The sequence below is a fragment of the Gopherus flavomarginatus genome, chromosome 17 (assembly GCF_025201925.1).
Source record: "Gopherus flavomarginatus isolate rGopFla2 chromosome 17, rGopFla2.mat.asm, whole genome shotgun sequence".
NCBI lineage: Eukaryota > Metazoa > Chordata > Testudines > Testudinidae > Gopherus > Gopherus flavomarginatus.
The window spans coordinates 26,644,250-26,669,497 of NC_066633.1; the positions used below are offsets into that span (position 1 = coordinate 26,644,250).

General features: G+C 49.8%; 1 long non-coding RNA gene and 6 other non-coding genes across 7 annotated transcripts; 3 read left to right on the forward strand and 4 right to left on the reverse strand.

The window, feature by feature from the left end:
* Nucleotides 1-1,310: 1,310 nt before the first annotated feature.
* On the reverse strand, nt 1,311-1,392 carry TRNAS-AGA (transfer RNA serine (anticodon AGA)). The gene has a single exon. It is a non-coding gene; the product is annotated as a tRNA-Ser (tRNA).
* A 3,050-nt stretch (nt 1,393-4,442) lies between these two features.
* TRNAK-UUU (transfer RNA lysine (anticodon UUU)) lies at nt 4,443-4,515 on the forward strand. Its single transcript has one exon. It is a non-coding gene; the product is annotated as a tRNA-Lys (tRNA).
* Nucleotides 4,516-6,529: 2,014 nt separating this feature from the next.
* Nucleotides 6,530-6,603, reverse strand: TRNAT-UGU (transfer RNA threonine (anticodon UGU)). Its single transcript has one exon. It is a non-coding gene; the product is annotated as a tRNA-Thr (tRNA).
* Nucleotides 6,604-9,835: 3,232 nt separating this feature from the next.
* Nucleotides 9,836-9,908, reverse strand: TRNAF-AAA (transfer RNA phenylalanine (anticodon AAA)). Its single transcript has one exon. It is a non-coding gene; the product is annotated as a tRNA-Phe (tRNA).
* Nucleotides 9,909-12,723: 2,815 nt separating this feature from the next.
* On the forward strand, nt 12,724-12,795 carry TRNAQ-CUG (transfer RNA glutamine (anticodon CUG)). The gene has a single exon. It is a non-coding gene; the product is annotated as a tRNA-Gln (tRNA).
* A 5,504-nt stretch (nt 12,796-18,299) lies between these two features.
* LOC127036084 (uncharacterized) lies at nt 18,300-19,173 on the reverse strand. The gene is made up of 3 exons (XR_007770004.1): nt 19,099-19,173; nt 18,776-18,888; nt 18,300-18,670 (listed from the first exon to the last, which is right to left on the reverse strand). It is a non-coding gene; the product is annotated as an uncharacterized LOC127036084 (long non-coding RNA).
* Nucleotides 19,174-25,131: 5,958 nt separating this feature from the next.
* On the forward strand, nt 25,132-25,248 carry LOC127036322 (U5 spliceosomal RNA). Its single transcript, XR_007770086.1, has one exon. It is a non-coding gene; the product is annotated as a U5 spliceosomal RNA (small nuclear RNA).

Sequence of the window (25,248 nt, forward strand, 5' to 3'; positions counted from 1 at the left end):
GCATATCCCCCCGCAGCCTTCTTTTGGCCAGGCTAAACAAGCCAAGCTCTTTGAGTCTCCTTTCATAAGGCAGGTTTTCCATTCCTCGGATCATCCTAGTAGCCCGTCTCTGAACCTGTTCCAGTTTGAATTCATCCTTCTTGAACATGGGACACCAGAACTGCACACAGTATTCCAGATGGGGTCTCACCAGCGCCTTATATAACGGTACTAACACCTCCTTATCCTTGCTGGAAATACCTCGCCTGATGCATCCCAAAATCGCATTTGCTTTTTTAACAGCCGTATCACATTGGTGACTCATAGTCATCCTGCTATCAACCAATATCCCAAGGTCCTTCTCCTCCTCTGTCGCTTCCAACTGATGCGCCCCCAACATATATCTAAAATTCTTATTATTAATCCCTAAGTGCATGACCTTGCACTTTTCACTATTGTATTTCATCCTATTACTATTACTCCAGTTTACAAGGTGGTCCAGATCTTCCTGAATAGTATCCCTGTCCTTCTCCGTGTTAGCAATACCCCCCAGCTTTGTGTCATCCACAAACTTCATTAGCACATTCCCGCTCTTTGTGCCAAGGTCAGTAATAAAAAGGTTAAATAAGATCAGTCCCAAAACCGATTCTTGAGGGACTCCACTAGTGACCTCCTTCCAGCCTGACAGTTCACCCTTCAATACAACCCGCTGGAGTCTCCCCTTTAACCAGTTCCTTATCCACCTTACAACTTTCATATTCATCCCCATCTTTTCCTATTTAACTAACAGTTCCCCATGCGGAACCGTGTCAAACGCCTTACTGAAATCTAGGTAAATTATATCTACCTCATTTCCTTTATCTAAGTAATCCGTCACCTTCTCAAAGAAGGAGATCAGATTGGTTTGAAACGATCTACCTTTAGTAAATCCGTGTTGCAATTCGTCCCAATTACCATTGACCTCTATGTCCTTAACTACTTTCTCCCTTAAAATTTTTTCCAAGACCTTACATACTACAGACGTCAAGCTAACAGGCCTATAATTGGGACAAACCCTCTAAAATGTACGTCTTTCAGGGTGTGAAACTCCCTGGAACCAGTATAATTAAGCTGACCTAAGCCATGGTTAGATAGTGCTAAATGAAAGGAAAGATTGTTTTGCCAATGCAGCTATTACAGGGATGGAAAACCCCACCCCTCACTGTAGCAGCTGTCTACTCCACAATGCTACAGCAGTATTTTAAGGATAGCCAGCCTCAGAGGGTGACGAGATCTGGCTCCATGGATGCTCAGGCACTAAGACAGCAGCAATGACAACACACTAATGCTTCCGTAGTTGGCAGGATTCAAACCTGCGTGGGGAGACCCCAATGGATTTCTAGTCCATCACCTTAACCACTCGGCTACAACTAGTTGATATACAGCTATTGCACTACATAATGGTTCTGTTCTCACAGAATTGTCACTTCAAATGGCTCAGACCAGCTCCCCCAGCACACTCACTGCTGTGCATTAGTGTAAGCGTGTCCATGGGGAACAGCAAGAGTTCCTGCCCATTTCCCTTCCAGCTGGAACATGATTAGTGTGTTTGTGGCTAACGACATTGCTATAGATTGTTGTTCATTCCCCACACTGACAATTCAGACAGTCTTTTTCCTATTCGAATCTCCACCGTATCATTCCAATAGCCTGGGGCAGGATTTCTCTGGGGCACTGAAATGTTTCAGGGGTTGGTGTGTGAGCTCAGCCTTGCATGCCATCCCTGATGTTTCATGGACTAACAACAGCAGCAGAAAGAAAGAGCCGAGCCAATATCTCCCTGGTAGGGATGCAGGTGACCACGTCCCCTCTGTCTGACCATTGCCATTGCAGGAGAGAAGGGTTCACTGCAATCGAATGCCCTGGCTCAGAGAAGAGACACAGGGAGGTTTTACTGTGATTGGATCTGTGCAAAGGAAATTGTGGCTCTGTGTGAAATTGAGGAGGGAAATGAAACGTCCACATGGTGGCCCAGTGTCTTAAGGAATGTGGGCGATCGACTCTGGCTGAGAAATGATTTAACAGGAATTTGTATCAATGTATTGCCCTGATTAAAAGCTATGGCTGTAAGGTGCCACTGTTGTTAGTACTTGAACCTGTGTGGGGACACCCGAGTGGGTGTCAAGTCCATTATCTTAACGAGGGGTAGTTGATTATTTTGTCAAGATCCAAATTTCTTGGTCAAGATCTAGTCAATGTCTAGATGACAGAGAAAATAATACACTGATGATAATAAGAAGAATTTAGAAATATTTACAGTTGCTATAGGCATAACTATGATGATTGTTTTATGTTTCACTCTTTATATCTGACACCACCATCATCTTTCCCTTTAGCCTTGTAGTTTACCAAGGGTAAAACTAAACATCTCTTCAGATACAAGGGAGTGTTTGTGTTCATTCCTGCTATCTACACAGAGGCTTGATGTAGCTGCTTCAATCCTCTGGCTCTGCCCTGATAAGTAACATTTCAGAGTGTCACTGAACTGAAGGAGGGAGATCATTTTTTGACAGATTACGCTTCCTCTTAAAGGTGTTTGTCTGGCTGGCAGCCCTGGTTCCCAGGTCTCTCCTGAGGGAAGAAAGTTTCTGTGCAAAATACTAAAACTTTTAACAGAGAGGAGGGAAAGGCGATGGCCACATGATGGGGCCAGTATGTACCACAACATGATTCTTTTATGTGAGATGACTCTGAAGATTGACTGATCTCCACTTCCTTGGATTTCAAGAGATGTTTAGTTTTGTACTTGAGAACCTGTAAGGCTGAAGCAATTTTATGGATAATGACACTAGAATTGAAGTGTTATTTAATGTTGTAGAAATCATTAAAAACACTTAGTTTCAACTTGAGCTGCCTGTTATTAAAGGCTGGTTTCCCCATGTCAGTTCCATAAGCTCTGCTAGAAAGGCCCTGGGTTCTCTCCTGCCTTGGTGGGAACTAAAGGCAATCGTCCCCTGCTGCCCTTGGCTTCAAGCTGATTTTTCTGGGGAGGGGATGTGGAATTGGTTTGTTTGCTATTGAGAGGGAGCCGGGCCAGTTCTCAGAGAACGAGAACTCCTAGCATCTTCCCAGCCCAACCCAGGCTGCTGCCCTGTCCCAGCCTCTGTTCCCCTGGGAGCCCTGCTTGTTTGACTCTAGAGCAGGCTGGGAGCAGCAGCTGGGGCAGAGGACAGCCTGGGCTGGGCAGATGCTAGGAGCAGAGCACCAGAGGCCTCTACTGGCTCCCTCCTCAGCAGCAAACAATCAGTCTCCACCCACACCCTGGGACAGCAGCCTGGAGCCAAGGACAGTGCCCAGTGGGGGGTTCTCTTTTTCCTCTTCCTGGGGTGAGCAGGGACCTGGGGGTGTTTCTTGCAGGGCAGTTGGAACTGAATTGGGGTACAGGCTTTTAATAACAGGCAGCTCATGTTCAGACTAATTTTGTTAGAATTTTATTTATAATGTAAAATAATTCAAAAGTAAATGGGCAGGAATGATTGGAACTCTTTTCTCCCTGTCGTACAAAGAAATGGCTTTTTGGCTTTTCATGATACAGGAGTCAGGTTCGTTCACTGTACAGAATCAATGTGCACAGAAGCCTGTTGTGTTTCATTTCTTTAGTTCTGCTGCCATCATGTGGCCATTTCCTTCCCCTCCTTTCTGTCCAAAGTGAAGAGCCCAGTTCCTCCAGGAAGAGAAGGACATCTTTCTTCTTTCCTTCCTCAAAAGCCCCCTTCCTTGGAAAGCCCTTTTCTGGGTCTGGGTGGGGAACAGCCATTCCTGAGGATTAATTTCACACCATATTTGGGGTTGATATATAGATTTTACAGCCAGACTGGATCACTAGGTACCTCTGCTCTGACCTGATTCAGAACAGAGTCCAGAGAATTTTACCCAGTGACTCCTACTCCCACCCCAAGATCTTCTGGCTGAGCGAGGAGAGCTCATTCAGAAAGTCATCGTGTTTGGATGTAAAGGTGGGAAATGATGGGGAAATTGGTCCCTCTTTCAAGTTTCAATGTTGTAACTTCTACATATAGACCGGGGTGGCCAACCTGAGCCTGAGAAGGAGCCAGAATTTCCCAATGTAACCGCCAAATGTGCACCTTAGTATGCAACTACTGAGTCAATTGTGAACCTTCCCATCATTATCCCTCTGAAATAATGATGTGATGGATACTTGGCTGTATATCCCAGTGTGCCCTGCATTAGCCAATCCAACCATTCGGCACTTGCAGATGGGCATCTCTGTACTGTGCCTGAGTCTTGTACAGCTATGAAAGGCTCGTAGATGCCAATATTTCCCTGTCTTTTTAACCTGCACTAATACCAGGCCAGGCCAGGACTGGGAAGAGAGACAGAGCAGCAGGTTTCCCATATTGTATCCATTTCCCTTTTTCATGACCAGTTTCTCCTCTGCATAACTAGTACTTTTTTTATTGTAAGCCTGGCTAACTCAGCTGGTAGAGTGTCAGGCTTTTAATCTGATGGTCCAGGGTTCAAGTCCCTGGTCAGGTAATAAACTACTCGCCATATCTTTAAACATTGTTCTTCTGATGTCCTCTTTGGTGTTACTTTTTCTCTTCAAGACTGTGCCTTTCCTAAGAAGGGCCTTTGTGTGTGTGGGTTTGAAGGGGCAACTTCCTGACATCCTCACTGTCCTTGCAGCCTGGAGGAATAAAGGCCTCTGGGCACACAGCATGTTCCTCCCTGCATGCACACGCACACACAGAAAACAAAACAGAATATCTCTAAGGATTTAGAATCACCTGCGGCCTTCCTCTATCCTGCTGGATCCCCAAATGATGATGCTCTTCAGCCTAAACCCATGTCCCCTCTAGTCCCAGTGACCCTCAGTCCCAATCCACTGCCCCTCCTATGCACACTGCTCCTCACTCCCAACCAGAGCCTACTCCTCTTCACCCTTCTTCTCTATCCCAACCCACAGCCCCCTCCTATTCCCAGTGCCCCTCAATCCCAAACCACGGCTCCCTCCTTCCCTCCAGCAGCAGGTGCTTCAGACTCCCTCAGGAAGATTTTCTTGCAAGGTTTCATGTATGAGTCTGCATGTGGATTTTACAGTGCGTTGGAAATATGTTGCATTGCTTGCCAAAATGATCACTTCTGGCTCGTGTTGGATTCCCAGTCTCCTTGTTATTGGGACAGGAGAAAGAGAGAGTTGTTATCCTTGTTGTGTGAATCAAGGGCAGCACAGCTGTGCTTGGCAGACCCCGACTGAAGGACTCACCCTCAATTCAATAGCACTTGGTAGGCAGGGGACAAGGGTTCCAGGACCAAGTGGGCTGGGGTCCCAATACTAAAATTTAGGTGTTAAATCAACTTTAGGACAGGGTGGCAGTGGAGGGATGAGTGAGTTCCTAGACAAGACAGTGATGTACAGTGCCTTCTTATTTTCCCTCTTTTCCACCCAGGATGGCAGGTGAACTCTACAGAGGCACCTCTGGGCTTGCACTGACTAAGGACAACAGCTGTGAGTGGGGTAACGGGGGAGCTCATATTTAAGGACTTTTGGTTGCTGGACTTACAAACCGTAGGGATAAGGACACTGCCCAGCTTATTTGGGGTGGGCCTTTTCCTCGTGGTTTATGTTTATGTGTTGGGGCTGCTGACATGCCTTCTGCTAACCCTAGGCTTACATTGCAATGTAGACATATCCTAAGAGGGCATCAATACTGTGATAAAATCCCGCTTACCTGGATGATCTGATTTGGGCTCCTGGGGATCAGACTGGAGCCCAGGCTTGGAAACCCTCACTCCTTGTGGGGTCTCGGAGGCTGGGCTGAAGCTCAAGTGTCTACACTGTAATTTTATAACCCTGCAGCACAAGCCCCACAAGCCTGAATCAACTGACTCAGGGTTTGAGAATAGTGACTTGGGTGTGTTAATGGCAGTGTAGACATAATGCTCGGTTATGTCCACACTGCAATGAAACACCCAAGGCGTTCCTGTGCCAGCTCAGGCTCCTGAGGGTTTTGGCCGTGGGGTGGTAAACTTGCCCTGTAGACATCTCAGCTCAAGCTCAATATCGGGCTCTGGGAGCCCTCAAGGTTGGGAGGGAGTTTAGCAAGCAAAAAAGGTAAAATGGCAGTGGAGTAATACGCTGGACTCAGTGGCATTTCTCCATTGTCTATCTGCTTTGGGCAGTGACAATAACACGTCCTGCTGCGTTCGTTATTTCAAAGGGTGGTTTAGGATTTTCATTCTCACGGTGCATGAAGCAGGGCTCAACCCTTGGTGCAAACTAAATGAACTGCTCACAGATTCTGACAGCCACAATGAGCAACTGGTGTGAGAGCCCAGACCTGCCCCTGTCCCAGAGGGAAGGGCTCATCTATGACAGGCTGGACCACTGACCTATCAGCTCTTAACTCCCAAACTTTCAGTAATTCTGTTATCTGTGCCTGTGAGTATAGTTTAAACTGCCATACTGGGCTAGACCAAAGGCCCATCAAGCTCTGTGTTTTGTCCATTGGCAGTAGCCAATAGCAGGTGCCTCAAGAGTTAATCAACAAGGCACCACTGGGAGTTGAACCCAGGATCTTCTGCTTACAAGACAGGGGCTTTAACCAGCTAAGCCACGGTGCCCACCTGTGATTGAAGCACAGTGTCTGCCCACACCTGACTCCCTGCCATCCCCACTGGGGCCTGACAAGCTTTGCTTGTGTTTGGATTCTCCAAAGCAGAGAAGCAGGTGAGCTTTTCCTTGCAAGCTCTGTGTGTGTGTGTGTGTGATTCTTTGGCCAGGTCTGCACTACAAAGTTATTTCAGCATCATTGTATTGCTCAGGTGTGTGAAAAACACACAACGCTCCCTTGGTCAGCAGCTTTTGGCTGGTGCACACACTGCAATGCCATGTCTGGCAACAAAACTGCCCTGTTTTGGTGACAAAATAAAACCACCTCAATGAGAGGCCTAGAGCTTTGTGCAGCAAACTTAAAGTGACAAATTGTCAGTGTAAATGCTGCTGTTCATTATATCACCATAACTGGCCTCCATCAGTATCCCATAATGCCCACTGTGAACTCACCTGCCCTGCATTCCTGCTACAGAGGCTGGGCCCCTCCCCTTTCATAGTTCCAGAAAGTTCTGAGAGCTGAGCCGCTATCTGCCCTGGGATTAGGTTGATATACTGCATTGCCAGCCTAAGTAACGTAATTACACCAACCTAATTTTGTAGTGTAGATCTGTCCAAAGAATCACACACACATCTTGGGAGCAAAACTTCACCTGCTCTTCTGCTTTACAGAAGCCAAACACGAGCAACATTTGTCAGGACCCAGTGGGGATTGGCAGACAGTCAGGTGTGGGCAGACACGGTGCTTTAAGTAACAGCAGGTACCATGGCTTAGGTGGTTAAAGTACCTGTTTTGTAAACAGGAGATCCTGGATTCAACTCCTAGTGGTGCCTTGGGGAGTGGCTTTTGGGGCACCTGGCATTGGCTACTGATAGAAGACAAGATTCAGAACTAGATGGACCTATGGTTTAAATTACACGCACAGGCACTGATAATAGAGTTACTAAAAGTTTGGGTGTTAAGAGCTGATAGGTCAGTGGTCCACTCCCCTCAATGCAGTTTTACTATTTCCACTTGCTAAACTCCCTCCAAACCTCTATAAAATTACAGTGCAGACATATGGGCTTGAGCCCAACCTCTGAGGCCCCACGAGGGGTGGGAGTTTTTGAACACAGGCTTCAGTGTGAACACAAATATCTGCACCACAGTTTTTAGCCCCTCAGCTTTACGTCCATGAGCCCAAGTCAGATGAGCCAGGCCAGCCCTGCTGCCATCTTTATCCCAGGAGAGATGGACTCTAAGGGTACGTCTCCATTGCAATGGAAGCCCAGGTGCGGCATGCTGTGCTCAAAGCAGCACCCTGGAAGCCCCATATTCACCACTCTCATATAATGATCATATGGTTTGTACAAGTCTGCCTTGTGAGGATGGACACTGCTTGATTCACATCCTAGCAAAGGAGCTTCCTAACAAGCTGGAAGAAAATATGAAAGAAGGGTAGAGACACCATGATTTGGCCTCTCTCCCCCATAACTCAACAGCTGGAAACACACCTGGAGGACAGAGACTGAGCTGAACTGATTCAGAAATCAGAAGAGAATACTAATAATACATTCAAACCAAATTCCCCTGCCAGACTAGTATTGGTTTCTCAGCAGGATTCCTGGGCCCAGCCTTGTTGGGGTTATGAGGACTCTGCCACACATGAGAGTAGAAAGAGCATCCTTGGGGTCAGGCAGGCCTCTGGTAAGGGAGTGGGGACTGAGATCCTTTGTCTGGCCAATTGCACCAGGGTCATGTATAAACCAGGGAAGTTCCCCACAATAGCCGGACCTGAACCCCCTGTACACTTGCCCTCTGTACTCATTGCTTCTCTGTCTCTCTTCCCCTCATCTCTGCTGGTCTCCCTCTGAGCTTTCTCAGCACCTGGCCCCATAGCGCTTCCTGCCAGCCAGAGACTGCTTGTTCTAGGCCTGCTCCTGTGGATGTGGCCTCTCTCCTGATTCCTGAGGAAAGGAACCTTTCCAGAAAATGGCCATGGATTCTGGGAATCTGCATGTGGCTGGTGGACAGCACCAGGAATCATTTGGCTCCTGGCACACAAGGCCACTTAAAACCTGAGCACCCAGAAAGGGGCTTGAACCTTCAGATTAAGAGCCTGATGCTTTACCAACTGAGCTGCCTGGGCTTGTTGAAACCATCTTCACCATTCACCACAAGAGCGAGCAGGTAGGCAAAAGAGAGGCAAAAAACGTCCTAGGGAACCCTCATGTGGCCTAATGGATAAGGTATCTGAGTGTGGGTCAAAAGATTGAGGGTTGGAGTCCCTGGGTGGTTGTGTTTCTGCAGTTTTACCATTGTGCTGAAAGTCCTGTTCCCTTCAGGGTTGGAACCTCTTCTTGGCTGCTCAGGCCAATGCTCTGGCTTCAGCTAGAGCCCCGGGAAGGAGTTGGGGGTTGGGTGTCACAAAGGCTGGGACATGAGACCCAGGTGCTTCCAGTCTAGCCTTTGCCCTTCCTGACTTGTCAAAGAAAGTGGGTGACTGCCCTGGCTGTCGTGTGCACCTGACCCTGTGCTGGAGGGTACTTACTACATAGCGTCTTGGGAGCCTGGGTGTTTCTCTGCTTCTCACCAGCTTGGGAAAAGCCTCTTGGGGTAAAATCTCCTGCCCCACTGCAAAAGTGAGCACCTTGAGTGGGACCAGTCAGAGGCCTCACCATGGGGGCTGGCCCTGCTTTCCTACCAATTTATGATGTTATCCACAGAGCATCAGCAGCTGCCCCGCATGCTGGTGACCTTCAGTGGGTGTTTGGCATGGCAGGGAGCAGCCTGGCTAAGTGTTTTTGTGCCTGTCTGAAGGCCACACAAAGGCATGGTCCTGCCCTCCTCTAGCCCTGACCTCAGTTGCTCTGTGGCTTTTAAGCCTGCCCTTGGAGCCATCAGCACCAGCTGCTTCTGCTCTAGGTGCCCAGAGGAGGAGAGATGTGCTGGGTCAGTTTAACAGATGCCCCTTCCCTGGTACTGCCATTGCTCAGCTGCACAGAGGAGCTTCCATCCCCAATCCCTGCCTGTCACTGCCCAGCAGCCCTCTAGCACCATTCCTGAGGGCTGCCCTGCCTCACTTTCTTCCTGCCATGTTGGGAAAGACAGTTCTCATCATTAAAGGTCAGGTGGGCCATCTAGGGGCAGAAGCCTGTTCTATGCTTTCCTACTGCAGAGCCCAAGCTCAGGAACTCACCTTGGGTCCAGGCACTGCTGTGCTCCCAGAAAACATCCCCTGCATAAAGAGGGATGACAGGGCCTGCCAAACCCAGGGATTGAACCAGGGACCTTTAGAGCTTTGGTCTAACGCTCTCCCAACTGAGCTACTTTGGCACCTGCGTGAAAACATTTTGGCCTGTTGCTTCCGTATCTGGAATGTTTTTGTCAGGAGTTGCACACAAAAGGGACAGGAAAACAAACAGCTGCTCCACACCCCCACTGGAGGAACCCGGCACCATTAGCTGAGGTGAGTAAGAAGTGTCTGTTGGCTGACAGGGCCTGTCCCTCAGGAGCTGGAACAGCAGCTGCTGCCTCCCCCTCGGCTCCAGGCTGTGGGAAATGCTCATTGCCTGGCTGCATGGGCGGATGCTGCTCCTTGCTCTGGAGAGCGTCTGTATTGCTCTGTCAACCCCCCGTCTTCACTGAGCCAGTCTGGTAAGGTCCCAAGTGCCCCCTCCGGCCTGGCAGCTGCAAGTGTGCAGACATCAACCCCCCTGCCAGCCCCAGAGCCAGCAGAAGCGCCAGCCCCCCCAGCACCACAGGGACACTCAATGCACTTCCTGTGGGGAAATGGCTCTTTAGTGTCCAGCTGCTAGAGTGAGAGTCAGGAGAGAGCAGTGTCTGGCTCACCTTAGGGGAGAGAAGAGACCTGATGAGTGCGGATCTCCCTCAGCCTCCCCCGCAATGCTGGTCAGTTTTATTACCACTGTAATAGTCAGTGCTTCCCTTCAGGGCCGGCCCTAGAGGGGTCTGGGGTATGGGACAAATCCCCCCCTTTCCTCCCCAGGCCCTGCCCCCACTACACCCCTTCCCCCAAGTCCCCACCCCATCCTGTCCCATCTCTACCCTTCCTGCACCTTCCTGACCCATTCCTCTCCCACCCCCAGTTCTTCCTGTCCCTGCTCCTTCCCCTCCCCACCCAGTGCCTCCTGCACCCCACTGAACAGCTGATCACTGGCAAGTGAGAGGCACTGAAAGGGAAGAGGAGGAGCTTGTCAGCAAGGCCTGTAGTGTGGAGGAGGAGCTGGCTGTCAATGGGCGCTGAGCACCTATTTTTTCTCTGTTGGTTCTGCAGCCATGCGAGTCGCTGACTTGGCTCTTTTCGCACTCTAGAGAGAGGAGCAGAACCAGGGCTATGGCTGATCTATGGGGCATCAGGTGAGTGGCAGAGGCTTCAGGTGCTGAGAGTTTGCCTGACCCCTCAGGGACACAGTGTGAGGTGGTGCCCCAGGGATCTCTATGAAAGGAGCAGAACAGGATTTACTTGGGATGGGGAGAGAATTGAGAGTGTCTCAGGGGGTTGTACAGAGGTGTTGCCGGGATTAGAGACTGGCTAAAACACAGGCCTCACTGGGAGCAGGATTTAAACCTGCGCAGGGAAACCCTATTGGATTTCAACTCCCACATCTTAACCACTCGGCCATCACAGCTGTGAACACAAAAATGCCCCAATGCCAGAGAAACTGGTAAAAAATCACAATGCCCAGGTGTGAAGTCATCTGAACCACAAAATTCCCACCACAAACCTGGCTCCCAAAGCACGGGGGGGATTGGGGTTTGTTCTCTTTGCTTAGCCATGTGCAGTCACACAGACAGAGAGTTTAAAAGTCTCCCCTCCTGCAGAGCGGGAATGGGAAATGATTCTCAACTTGAAGCCTGATGTAGGGTGACCAGACGTCCTGATTTTATCGGGACTGTCCTGATATTTGCTTGTTTGTCCCGCGTCCCGACCGATGTTTGGTCGGGACCCTGGACAAACAAATAACTTTGTCCTCTGCTCCGACACACAGGCATAGTCTGGAGGGATACTTGCCCCCCCCAACTCCGCCCCCTCATTCCATTGGATCCATCCCCAAATCCTGGCCCTGGCCCTGCCCCCAGCCCCACCCCCTCACTGCCCCATTGGATCCCTCCCCAAATCCTTGCCCTGGCTCTGCCTCTTTCCCAAGCACACAGCATTCTTCCTCCCTCCCAGGTTTGCACACAGGCCATGCCCATGGCCGGGAGCGCAGCGCGGAAGCTGCTTCAGCCCTGCAGCCTGCGGGGCAGCGCAATGGGGCTGGGGGCAGCGGGGAGCAGGCAGGGCCCAGGTGGGCGGGGGGCAGAGACACACGTGGGGCTGACACGCTCCTGCCGGGAGCTGCCTGGTTCACCCCTTGCCCGGGAGCTGCAGGAAGGGCCCAGATCATGGCTCGGCTGCAGAGCTCGGATCCCAGGCTGGGCCCAGGAGTGACGGGATGGGGGAGCTGGGGGTGTATTGGGGGTCAGAGCCGAGAGTTGGTTGGAGATGGGGCTGTGCCACTGCCGCTTGGCGGCGGGGCGGCCCTCTGGTTTTTTTTTTTGCTCCGCCCCCCATGTCCTGATATTTCATCTTTGACATCTGGTCACCCTAGCCTGATATAAAGGAGGAAGTCTGGACCAAGGGGCGAGGGACTGGCCTTTGCTAGAGAAACCACTGTCAAGTTTTAGCCAGTTAGGATAAGTCAGCAAATAAGAACAACTTCAGGTATCAGTAACTGCTACAGGTTGCAAATTCCTACATGTAGCAGTTTCTGGCACTACACCTGCGCAGCTCTGCTCCCCGGCTCTTCTCGGGCTCCTGCTCTCTCCTTAGCTCTGCCCCACTCTCACCCAGGCAGTTCCAGCTCACATGGAGGATGGGACCCCCTGGCCTGGTGACTCCCTCATTACACTGCCTGGCCTGTCAGTGCAGCTAACTTGGAGCTTTGGCCTCTCCCCATTGTCCCTGGGGACTGTCAGTCTCAGGGTCCTGATTTCCCATTGATCCTTCCCCCTTCTATTGGTGCTGGGAACTAGCCAACCAACCCCCACCCCAAACACACACTAAGTTTTAGTATAGAGCCAAGAGCCCCCTTACACAAGCCAGCCCCATGAGGGTCACCGATGTGCAGAGAAGGCAGCACAAGCTGGTCCCATGGTGTAATGGGCAGCACTCAGGACTCTGAATCCTGTAATCTGAGTTCAAATCTCAGTGGGACCTTGTGTTGGCTTGTGGTCATAGGCGGCAGGTTATATACATCTGCGGTGCTCGGGCCCCAGGAATATTCAGGGCTGGGGGCCCTGCTCCAGCAATATTTGGAGTTGGGTCTCTTCCCCTGGGCCCTGGCACCCCTCCACCTGCTGTGGTGCGTCCCTGCCTGACAAAAAGCAGCAGGGGCCTGTCTCCTGCCTGCTCCTGTTGCTGGAGTAGAGGGATTCTGGGTAGAACTGCTGCCCCAGAGTCCTAGTGCAGGCTGCCCTGAGCCTCTCCAACACCCCCAACCCTGAGCTCCCTCTGAACCCTGATACTCTGCCCCAGTCCTGAGCCCCTCCTGCATCATGAATCCCTCATCCTCAGCCCTATGCTCCCTCCCAGAGGGTGCACTCCTTCCCACCCCCAGAGCCTGCACCTCTCACCCCTGCCGGAGCCTGCACCCAGCACCCAAACTCCATCCTAAAGCCTACTAAACCCTGCACCCTAATCCCCAGCCCAGGATCTGAAGCCCAGACCTCCCGCCTAAATCCCCTCCCAGAGCCTTAGGCAGGTGGGGGTGGAGTTTGGGGGCAGGTTCTGGGCACCACCAAAATTTCTACAAACTTGCCACCGATGCTTATGGTAACACCCCAGAGCTCGACTTCCCTGTCTCCAGCTGTGTAAGAGTGAATCTTTCCCCTCCTGCTGGGTGTCTCACACCTCCTAGAGCCAGGTCTTTGGCTGGGATGGCCACAATGGGTTAGGGCTCTAGAACTTGTTACCCTGATAGTTGGGATTCTTGCTGCTGCACCTGATGTTCACAAGCTTGGCCCTTGCTTCCTACCACACTTTTCCTCTGGCCCATATGGCGCTTGAAGAAAGGAGTGACAGGGCTGGGATTAACAGTCAGGGCTTGGCAGGAGGAAGACTCCCAGACTGGAGCCCCACACACCTTCCCTCCTCCGGGCACCTAGAGCAGAGGCAGCCCAGCTCTGTCCGCTGGATACCTCAGCAGTGTAGGTGAGTTCATGTAAATACAGTCTGGTCCCAAAGCCTCCTCTCAACCCTGGTCATCAGTAGCTGCCAGGGGAGAGCTCATTCACACCTCGCTTACAAATCATCATTTGAAATTCTAAGGTTGGCCAACACTGCCGAAGCCAATGCACCGACATTGTCAGCAAACACAACAGCTGGGTGAGGAAACCTGGCTTTGTCCAGACTTTCCATACCTATTTTACTTTCTCAGGTACAAGTAGTTTTCATATGTTGTATCTGCTTTTAAAGTGTGTTAACGTTTCTATTTCCATTCAAATTTGCAACCAATGACAACATTGGCAACGCTGCGTGTAACTACCTGACCACTGAGGGAGGGGGTGTTGGGGAAATTCGGGGAAGGGGGTGCACAGCCCCCTGATTGGGGGGCGTATAGGGAATGCCCAGTTTCACTGAATTGAGTCTCCTACTGCAGCACCTCAGTTGGTTACATCAGAGAGGAGCTGCAGTGTCTAGGCAGTGGGATGCCTGTGCCTTTAAGAGCCCAGCCCTGGGAAGCCCATGCTAAGAGGTGCTGCCTGTGAGAGGGGAAGTAAAAAAGCCCTCTGCTCCCCCCACCCATGTTTGCAAACACTGGAGTCTCAGCCCACCGGGATAACTGTTACCCCTCTGCCCCTGCCTGTGCCAGGGTTTAACCCTCTGGTAGCACCTCCCTCTGGGCTTAACTCTGGATCCTTCCCCCCTCCCTGACTTTGCCTTTAGTCTCTCTCCTAACTCTGCCTCCAGCTGCTTGACCCCCTGACCAGTCAATTTCCACCCCCTGCTCAGACCCTGGCCACCCACTCCTCTGATTTGCCCCCCTTTGCCCCTTTTTAATCCCTGTAAAAAGTAGGGAGTGCTGGGTCCCATTCTCTGGAGGGAGGGCTGGGTGCCTGGCCCCTGCCAGCCCAATGCTCAAAGTGCCCGATGATCTTGTGGATGTTTGCTGAGTGCTGCAGGGTCACCCGAAGGGGGAGAGAGATGTGGTTAGGAGGTGATGCAGCCAAGGGTGCCTCACCCAACACTGAGATGCAGCTACCTCTGGAGTGAGTTACACAAGTCAGCAAATGAATATGGAACAAGAAACACATTGAAAGGACCAAGGCAGCTGCAGTAGGTGGAGAAAACCAGAAAAAGCAGTATCCCTGGATCCCAGCCCTGCCCCTCCCCCACTCTACCCCCTAATCTCCACTCCCCTCCCACATTTGAGGGGAGCCCAGGAGTCTTGGTCCCCAGCCTTGCCCACCCCCATATTTTGATATGGCTCCATCCAACAGCTGCCCCCACAATTGCAGGGCAGTGCCACAGGGCACACTGGGGCCTGCTTGTTTGCACAGGATGGGCAATGCCAGTGCTCCAGGATGGGGAGAGATGATGCTAAGGGAGAAGCAAGCAGCAGACAGCTCCCATGACAGAGAAAGAAATGCTAGGGGGTGCTGTGCTGCAAGGACTGAAGGGAGTTGGCAGGGAATGGGAGGATCTTCCCTCACAGCAGGTGCGTCTGTCTCCCTTCCAATTCCTCCCCAGCCCTACCCCAGCCCAGGCAAATCCCGGCCCAGCTACCAGGGTTAAATTTGGCCTGGATTCCCCAGCTGCTAGGGGTGGGGCGTGGGGCTGGGAAGCATGAGCCTTTACTCCTCCTTCCCCAGACACAGTTGCATGGGCACAGACCAAAGGAGCCTGCAGCACTGCTGCCTAGAGGAAACTGAGGCACCAGTAACTGATAGACACATCATGGCTCTCCTCATCCTCATCCTCTTTTCCATGTACAACCTGGCCAGGGGAGAGAGGGGTAAACTCAGGGCAGTTGCATAGTTAACCTGTGGAACTCCTTGCAAGAGCATGTTGTGAAGGCCAAGACTAAAACAGGGTTCAAAAAAGAACTAGATTAGTTTACAGTGGATAGGTCCATCAAGGGCTATTAGCCAGGGTGGGCAGGGATGCTGCCTGTAGCCTCTGTTTGCCAGAAGCTGGGAATGGGCAATAGGGGACGGATCACTTGATGATTCCCTGCTCTGTTCAGTCCCTCTGGGGCACCTGGCACTGGCCAGTGTCAGAAGACAGGAGGATACTGGGCTAGATGGACTTTGCGTCTGAACCAGTCTGGCCGTTCTTATGTCTCCCTTGGCGCAGCAGTGACACCCAGTGGGCAGTCAGAGTAATGCACAGGTGTTTTCCTTGGCGCAGCAGTGACACCCAATGGCCAATCAGGGTAACACACAGAGTATGTATCCCTAGGAGCAGCAGTGACACCTCGTGGTCATTCAGGGTAATGCACAGAAAGCGTTTCCATTGATAGAGCAATGACACCCAGTGGTCAGGTGGTGTAATGCACAGCATGTGTCTGCCCTCTACGAGCAGTGACACGCACGGACCAGTCACGGTAAGGCACAGAATGTGTTTCCCACCAATCAGGGTACCACACAGAGCATGTTTCCCTTGGAGCAGCAGTGACACCTCGTGGTCATTCAGGGTAATGCACAGAAGGTGTTTCCCTTGATACAGCAGTGACACCCACTGGTTAGGTGGTGTAATGCTCAGCGTCTGTCTGCGCTCTACTAGCAGTGACACCCACGGACCAGTCACGGTAAGGCACAGAATGTGTTTCCCACCAATCTGGGTAAGGCACAGAGCATGTTTCCCATGGAGCAGCAGTGACACTCAGTGACCAGCAGGGGTGGCATCAGACTCTTCTCCTCTAGTGGGGGACTGAGGCTACATCTACACTACAGGATAAATTCGAATTAGCTTAAACCGATCTTATAAAACAGATATTATAAAGTTGATTGTGAGCCTCCACACTAGGCACATGAATTCGGTGGTGTGCGTCCATGGTCCGAGGCTAGCGTCGATTTCTGGAGCAGTGCACTGTGGGTAGCTACTGTAAAATAATGAGGCCAATAACGTCAATTTGCGTCCACACTAATCCTAATCCGATATAGTAATATCGATTTTAGCGTTACTCCTCTCATTTTGTAGGAGTACAGAAATCGATTTAAAGAGACCTTTAAATTGATATAAAGAGCAGTGTAGTGTGGACGGGTGCAGCGTTAAATCAATTTAATGCTGTTAAAATCAGTTTAACAGCATAGTGTAGACCAGGCCTGAGATGGGGTAGACAAAAAAAATTGGGGAGCTGTGCCCCCCATCACCTGGCCTCACCCTTCACGGGGGCCAAGCCTCTGTTCCTTCTCAGTTAAAGGCCAGGCTCATCTCCTCTCCCCCCGGCTAGGGTTTACAGCAATACAAACTTTATTAAAATAAAATAGTAAACAGGGTTTACTTAAAATATTCTAAATCTGTCCAAATTTTAGTACTGAATCCAAAGTTCTCTTAAAGATCCCATCAGTAACCAAAACCTAAATGAAAAATTGAAACCAAAAACAAGGCTTAATTTAAAACCCAAACATTAAGAAAAACTTTGTTTGTAAAAATAAAAACTAACAAATGCTGTAAATTAATAATTTCAACATTTTATCAAAAAAGTGTGCTACAGCAGAATGATAAAATAACATCAAATAAATAAGCATGATCACTAAAACCTCCTATAAAGCAATTGAATCCTTGAATACTGGTCAAATCGTAATAAAATATGCAGAACTATGTCAAAACTAGTGTTGCAAGTCAGCCATTTCAATCCAGCAAATGTCAATTAAAAGCTCCATTCCAACTAAAAAAACCAAAACAACCCAATAAACCAAAATGGTCACAGCCTGAAACAAACCTACACAGAAGCAAAATTAAACCTGTACCAACATTGGAACAAACAATGTAAATTTCTATTTCTAACTTCTTGTGTCTCCCAGGAGGAAGGTGTTTTGCACCCCAGTAGCCAGGCTGTCACTGCAGCTTTCCTTTCACTAAATAAGATTTGTACCAAATATAAATTGCCCTCCAATTTCTCTAAGAGAAATTGAAATTGTATCTTTGCACTAATATCCCAAGTGTGCAAGTCTATCCCCTCAGAGCAGCCTCACACCCTGAGGCCAGGGGAGAATCCCAACTGGTTTGTGCATTTGTAACCCTGGGGCCTGAAGCTCATGAGAGAAAGGGAAATGAGCCATCTTGGAGCTTTCCGATACCATCTGCGGGGAGCACAGGGATTTGACTGAGTGACATCCTGGCTAATATTCACCTTGTTCTCCGCCAGCAGGCTCCACTGGAGAGCTCGGGAGTGACTTGACCATGGCAGCACCCTATTTACATATTAAAAGACGGCATTTTGGGGCCAATGGGGTAAAATGTGAGTACTTTTGGGGTTGGGACCCACATGAGAAGGAATGTGGACAAACTGGAGAGAGTCCAGAAGAGGGCAATAAAAATGATTAGGGGACTGAGACACATGACTTACGAGAACCTACAGGCCATATCCTGTATGTTAAGCTAAGGCAAAGTTAGCATATGTATATTGTGAGCTTTTACTCAGAGAGGAAAATCGACCTTTATCACGTTACTTAAAAAGGTAAGTACCCATGCCTGTCCAAGACCTTTACTTAGGCCATGTCTACATCTAAAATTTTGCAGCGCTGGTTGTTACAGCTGTATTAGTACAGCTGTATAGGGCCAGCGCTGCAGAGTGGCCACACTTACAGCAACCAGCGCTGCAAGTGGTGTTAGATGTGGCCAAACTGCAGCGCTGTTGGGCGGCTTCAAGGGGGGTTCGGGGAACGCGAGAGCAAACCGGGAAAGGAGACCAGCTTCGCCGCGGTTTGCTCTCGCGTTCCCCGAACCACCCTGCAAACCGCAGGGAAGGAGACCTGCTTGCTCGGGGGTTCGGGGAACGAGAGAGCAAACCAGGAAAGGAGACCAGCTTCGCCGCGGTTTGCTCGCGCGTTCCCCGAACCACCCTGCAAACCGCAGGGAAGGAGACCTGCTTGTTCGGGGAACGCGAGAGCAAACAGCGGCGAAGCTGGTCTCCTTTCCCGGTTTGCTCTCGCGTTCCCCGAACCACCCAGCAAACCGCAGGGAAGGAGACCTGCTTGCTCGGGGGTTCGGGGAACGAGAGAGCAAACCGGGAAAGGAGACCAGCTTCGCCGCGGTTTGCTCTCGCGTTCCCCGAACCACCCTGCAAACCGTAGGGAAGGAGACCTGCTTGTTTGGGGAACGCGATAGCAAACCGGGGAAGGAGACCAGCTTCGCCGCGGTTTGCTCTCGCATTCCCCGAACCACCCTGCAAAGCGTAGGGAAGGAGACCTGCTTGTTTGGGGAACGCGATAGCAAACCGGGAAAGGAGACCAGCTTCGCCGCAGTTTGCTCTCGCGTTCCCGGAACCACCCAGCAAACCGTAGGGAAGGAGACCTGCTTGTTCGGGGAACGCGATAGCAAACCGGGGAAGGAGACCAGCTTCGCCGCGGTTTGCTCTCGCGTTCCCGGTACCACCCTGCAAAGCGTAGGGAAGGAGACCTGCTTGTTCGGGGAACGCGATAGCAAACCGGGAAAGGAGACCAGCTTCGCCGCTGTTTGCTCTCGCGTTCCCGGAACCACCCAGCAAACCTCAGGGAAGGAGACCTGCTTGCTCGGGGTTCGGGGAACGCGAGAGCAAGCCGGGGAAGGAGACCAGCTTGATTACCAGAGGCTTCCTCAGGTATGCTGGGATACCTGCTTATTCCACGGAGGTCAAGAAAAGCGCTGGTAAGTGTCTATACTTGGTTACCAGCGCTGGATCACCAGCGCTGGATCCTCTACACCCGAGACAAAACGGGAGTACGGCCAGCGCTGCAAACAGGGAGTTGCAGCGCTGGTGGTGCCCTGCAGATGTGTACACCTCCTAAGTTGCAGCGCTGTAACTCCCTCACCAGCGCTGCAACTTTCTGATGTAGACAAGCCCTTAGACCAATCGACAATGGAGAATAGCATAGGGTTTTATTCAGTGTTGTACCCACAGATTTAACAGGTACACTACAAGGTAACTTATGTGCATATGTACATGTCATCAGCAAGCACAAACATACTAGCCTATGAAGTAAATGTACCCTAATTTTTTGTGAGTGAGGAATGAAATTTGAGCATAGGAGGAAGGATTTCCGGCCCTTGTGCCCTATAAAAGAGGTAACCCACCTCACTAGAGCACTTTGCTCTATCATTGTGACTTAATTCCTCCACTCTCTCTCTATGTACTATCAGTAGGCTGTACTTTTTCTTAAATTTTAAGTTTCAAGGGAACTAGGCTAAGTTCGGTTTCCCTACGTTTTTAGTCTTTGTTTATTAGGTTTTGATTTTAAGTTTAACATATTCAAGTAAACCCTAAGTAACACCAGCATTTTCTAAGCACTGCATCTTTCATTTAAGAATTGAGAAACCTGAACTGCAAGGCTGGTCCTGTGTCTCTTACCACCAGGTTATCAAGGAAGGCTGTGAGTATATTAACCAAATCTTTGTTGCATATAATGCCATATGTATCTTTTGAATAGCAGTAATGCAAATGTAACTTTGTAAGTCAATTAAATTAAATAACATGTAAGCTAATCAATTAAATTTTCATCAAATTATCCAAATTAATATTATTAGTACACCCTAAATCACGGTACATGGGACAGAGAGTTGGAGTGCAGAGGTATGAAGGCACTGGTTCTAGAGGTGCTGACTCTGAGGTGGGGTTAGAATGAGACATTCAGAGTGCAGTAGAGGACTCAGGGTTAGGATAGAGAATGGGGCTGTGAATGGTCTGGAATGAGGCCAAGAAAGAGAAAACTGAGATGCAAGAGAGAAATCAAGCTAGAGCAAAAACCAGAGAAGAAATATGCGATGTGAGCTGCAAAGGGGAAAAAAAACCTCTGCCTATCCCCTCTCACCAAAGCATCTAAGAACCAGATGAGAGACATCTCTCTCCCACTACAACAACAATTCCAGTTGACCTGGACTGAGGAAGGAAATCTTCTCCTTTGCAGCACTAGCAAACCTGGACTGAGTCATGAACACCTCCCCACATCCAATCTGGTGTTCCTGGCCTGGGACACGGGAGGCGCTCCTCTCTTCTCCATTTGGGACATGACGGGATAACAGAAGTGACAGGGCTTTATGGGAAATAATTATTTGACTGATTCATGTGCAAGTCCTAGTCCTTCTTAACACAAACAAATGGTTTATCCTGCATGCTGATGCCAGTTTGGAGGGTCTGGGAGCAGTCCTGTACCAGGAAGTGGAAGGAAATGTAAATCTGTAGGCTTTGCCAGCTGAGGACTGTCTGATAGCGAAACTCGCTATCCCATCCACCAGCAACAGTTCTTGGTCTTGAAATGGGCCATCACTGAGAAATTTCAAGACTGCTTGTGTGGTGCTCAGTTTCAGGTGTGGACAGAGAACAATCCACTGACTTATGTGTTAACAAGGACTAAGCTGGATGCTACAAGGCAGAGATGGGTGGCTACTTTTGCTAGCCATAACTTCGCATTCAATACCAATGAGTTAGTATAATAGGGAATGTGATTTATCAGGACCACCAATTCTTGGCTGGCGGGAGAATGTAAGCAGGGTCGCTATGAACCCTACCCTGCCATCTGTTGGTGATCTGTTGTAAAGGCTTTTTGAGGCTGATGTCATTTGCATGGTTCCACCCACCCCGGATTGCATGATGGGAGTGCTTGTCCAAACGGTCATTTCAGCTGCTGTGGGATCCCCAGTCTCTTTGTTATTGGGGCAGGAGTAATGCAGTGTATTTTGCTGTTCGTTTTGGATCAAGGAGAGAGTAACTGTAGCTGGCATTTGAGGCCTGAGAGCTTCACCCTCGCCTGAAAAGTACTCATCATTAAGGGGTCTGGGTTCCCAGTGCCCAAGGCTTGTGGGAGGCTGGAATGGATGTTTGTTTGGCAGCTGGTGCGTGTTGGTTTCATTCCTGCTGTTCCTGGTATGTAAAGACAGAGGTGTTTTGGAATCTGTTTGAGTTGTTGTTAGTGGTGCAGTCGTTGGCCTTAAGCTTATGCTGTTTGATTTCTTTCAGGGTGTGTTTTGGTTCTGAGAGGTAAAAGGCAGCTGCTGTGTGTGTGGTGTTATGGAGTGAGGTGGCAAAGGTTGATTTGCAGAGGTGGTGCATGTGCCACAAAAGTTGTAGGGGCCCACCCCCAGCTCTGGTCCCAGAGGCCAGAATTTGTGTAAACCTACCCATTGACCTGTTACTAAGAATCTGGTTTCAGAGTGTGGCACAAAAGCTGTGCCCCACAGCTTAACTCTCAAAATCCAACCTGCAAAATTTTTTTTGCTGTGTGAGTGGTGAGGAGCTTTTTCCCCAACTATGGAATTGTTTTTAACTTCTAGTGTGGAAAAGAGATCACAGCATAGCCCTTCAGAAAAACTGGAAAACTGCTTTGAGTTACTAACCACTTTTTATCTATGGCTAGTTCTAAACATGAGTTAGAAACATAAAACATCCTATTTTTGAACTGGAGAGACACAAAGAGCATAAAATGTGCATTTAAAGATTCCACAAGAAATCCATAGCATTAAGTGCAAATATCCCTTTTCAGTCTCTCTTATTTCACCATGTTTTGGAACCCATGTCCCTTGCCTAATGACATTCATGTAGGTTCGGGTGAGTCCCGAAATCATGAACCGCTAAGTTCCGTTCTACTGTCCTTGATTCATATCACCGGAATAACTGCACTTTATTACCACTGCCCTAATAAGAAAGAGACTGAGGATCCCACAGCAGCCGAAATGATCCTTTGGACAAGCACCTCCATCATGCAATCCGGGGTGGGTGGAACCATGCAAATGACAGCAGCCTCAAAAGGCCTTTACAACAGATCACCAACAGATGGCAGGGTAGAGTTCACTCTCACCCTGCTTACATCCTCCCCCCAGCCAGGCAGATTGGACAAATGACCCGGGAATAGTATAAAAATATTGCTCAGGCAGGCAGGAGTGAAATCAGGAAGGGCAACTCATGCTTGGAGTTGTAGCTAGCAAGAGATGTTAAGAGTAACAACAAGAAGGGTTTCTTCAGGTATGTTAGCAACAAGAAGAAAGTCAATGAAAATGTAGGCCCCTTACTCAATGAGGGAGGCAACCTAGTGACAGAGGATGTGGAAAAAACTAATGTAGTTGATGCTTCCTTCTGTCCCCATCTTCACGAACAAAATCAGCTCCCAGACTGCTGCACTGGGCAGCATAGCATGGAGAGGAGGTGACCAGCCCACTGTGGAGAAAGAAGTGGTTCGAATCTATTTAGAAAAGCTGGATGAGCAAGAATCCTTTGGGCTGCATGCGATGCATCCGAGGGTGCTAAAGGAGTTGGCGGGTGTAATTGCAGGGCCACTGGCTATCTTTGAAAAGTCATGGTGATCGGGGGAGGTCCCAGATGACTGGAAAAAGGCTAATGTAGTGCCCATCTTTCAAAAAGGGAAGAAAGAAGGAGGATCAGGGGAACTACAGGCCAGTCAGCCTCACCTCAGTCCCTGGAAAAATCATGGAGCAGGTCCTCGAGGAATCAATTCTAAAGCACTCAGAGGAGAGGCAAGTGATCAGAAGCAGTCAGCATGGATTCAGCAAGGGCAAGTCACGCCTGACTAACCTAATTGCCTTCTGTGAGGAGATAACTGGGTCTGCGGATGAGTGGAAAGCAATGGAGGTGTTACTCCTTGACTTTATCAAAGCTTTTGATACAATCTGCCACAGTATTCTTGTCGGCAAGTTCAAAAAGTATGGGCTGGATGAATAGATTATAAAGTGGACAGAAAGCTGGCTAGGTCGTCGGGTTCAGCGGGTAGTGATCAATGGCTCCACGTCTAATTGGCAGCCGATATCAAGCGGCGTGCCCCAAGGGTTGGTTCTGGGGCTGGTTGTGTTCAACATCTTCATTAATGATCTGGAGGATGGCTTGGACTGCACTCTCAGCAAGTTTGCAGATGACACTAAACTGGGAGGAGCGGTTGATACGCTGGAGAGTAGGGATAGGATACAGAGGGACCTAGAAAAATTAGAGGATTGGGCTGAAAGAAACCTGATGAGGTTCAGCAAGGACAAGTGCCCAATCCTACACTTAGGACGGAAAAATCCCATGCACTGCTCCAGACTAGGGACTGAATGGCTAGGCAGCAGTTCTGCAGAAAAGGGCCTAGGGGTTACAGTGGATGAGAAGCTGGATATGAGTCGACAGTGTGCCCTTGTTGCCAAGAAGGCTAACGGCATTTTGGACTGTATACGTAGGGGCATTGCCAGCAGATCGAGGGACGTGATCGTTCCCTTCTATTCGACATTGGTGAGGCCTCATCTGGAGTACCGTGTCCAGTTTTTGGCCCCACACTCCAAGAAGGATGTGGAAAAACTGAAAAGAGTCCAGCCTAGGGCAACAAAAATGATTAGGGGGCTGGAAGACATGACTTATGAGGAGAGGCTGAGGGAACTGGGATTGTTTAGTCTGCAGAAGAGAAGAATGAGGAGGGATTGATCGCTGCTTTCAACTACCTGAAAGGGGGTTCCAAAAAGGATGGATCTAGACTGTTCTCAGTGGTACCAGGTGACGGAACAAGGAGCAATGGTCCCAAGTTGCGGTGGGGAAGGTTTAGGTTGGATATTAGGAAAACCCTTTTTCATGAGGAGGGTGGTGAAGCATTGGAATAGGTTCCCTAGGGAGGTGGTGGAATCTCCTTCCTTAGAGGTTTTTAAGGTCAGGTTTGACAAAGCCCTGGCTGGGATGATTTAGTTGGGGATTGGGTTGGACTAGATGACCTCCTGAGGTCCCTTCCAACCCTGAGAGGCCATGATTTTTAAGCTGTTCCCATGTATCACGGTGAGCTGCAGCTCAGCGAACCCCAAGGATCTGAGGCCAGCTACTTTGCAGGAAAGACAGACCAAGCAGCAAGTACAACACGGGGTCGCACCCCGGCCGGCAGATAGAATCTCATGTCTGAGATCCCGGCTCCTGTTCTTTGCAAAGTGTGTGCTTTTGCTCCAGATTTTAGCTGTGGGCCAAGTGCCCTCTGGCTTCTCGTCCGGGCTCCGTCCTCCATGTGCCTGGCCATCAGCGGGACTGTCTCAGGAGAGCAGCTTCCCCACCCTCACTGCATCCCAATCTCCGCCCAGCTGGGGAAGGAACAGAGGCAGCTCGGAGAAAAGACTCCTTTGAGCACCGGAGACGGCCGGAGCATCTTATTTGCATACTCACAGTGCATTGCCTGCAGTGAAGCGAGTCCCTGGTCAAGGGGCTGGTTTTGCTCCCTGTGTCCCCGGTTCCCATGATCCAACTCAGGCTGTCAATCGGTTCAATTCCATTTCCTCTAAAAGCTAGCAGTTTAGTGGGCTATGAGAGTAGTCACCCTGACTTGTGGTAGGATATGCGGTTGCCCCGGCAGAGACTCTGCTTTTTTTTTTCTTTTTCTTTTTTTTTCTTCCTTCTTCTTCTTCTCTCCCCTTCCCAGTTTGTATAAATCTTTTGCCTTTTGCTAAAGATTTTTGTGGAGAGGAGCATTTATGAATTTATACCCAATTTTTTTGAGGCTTTGTTTTGGTAAGGCA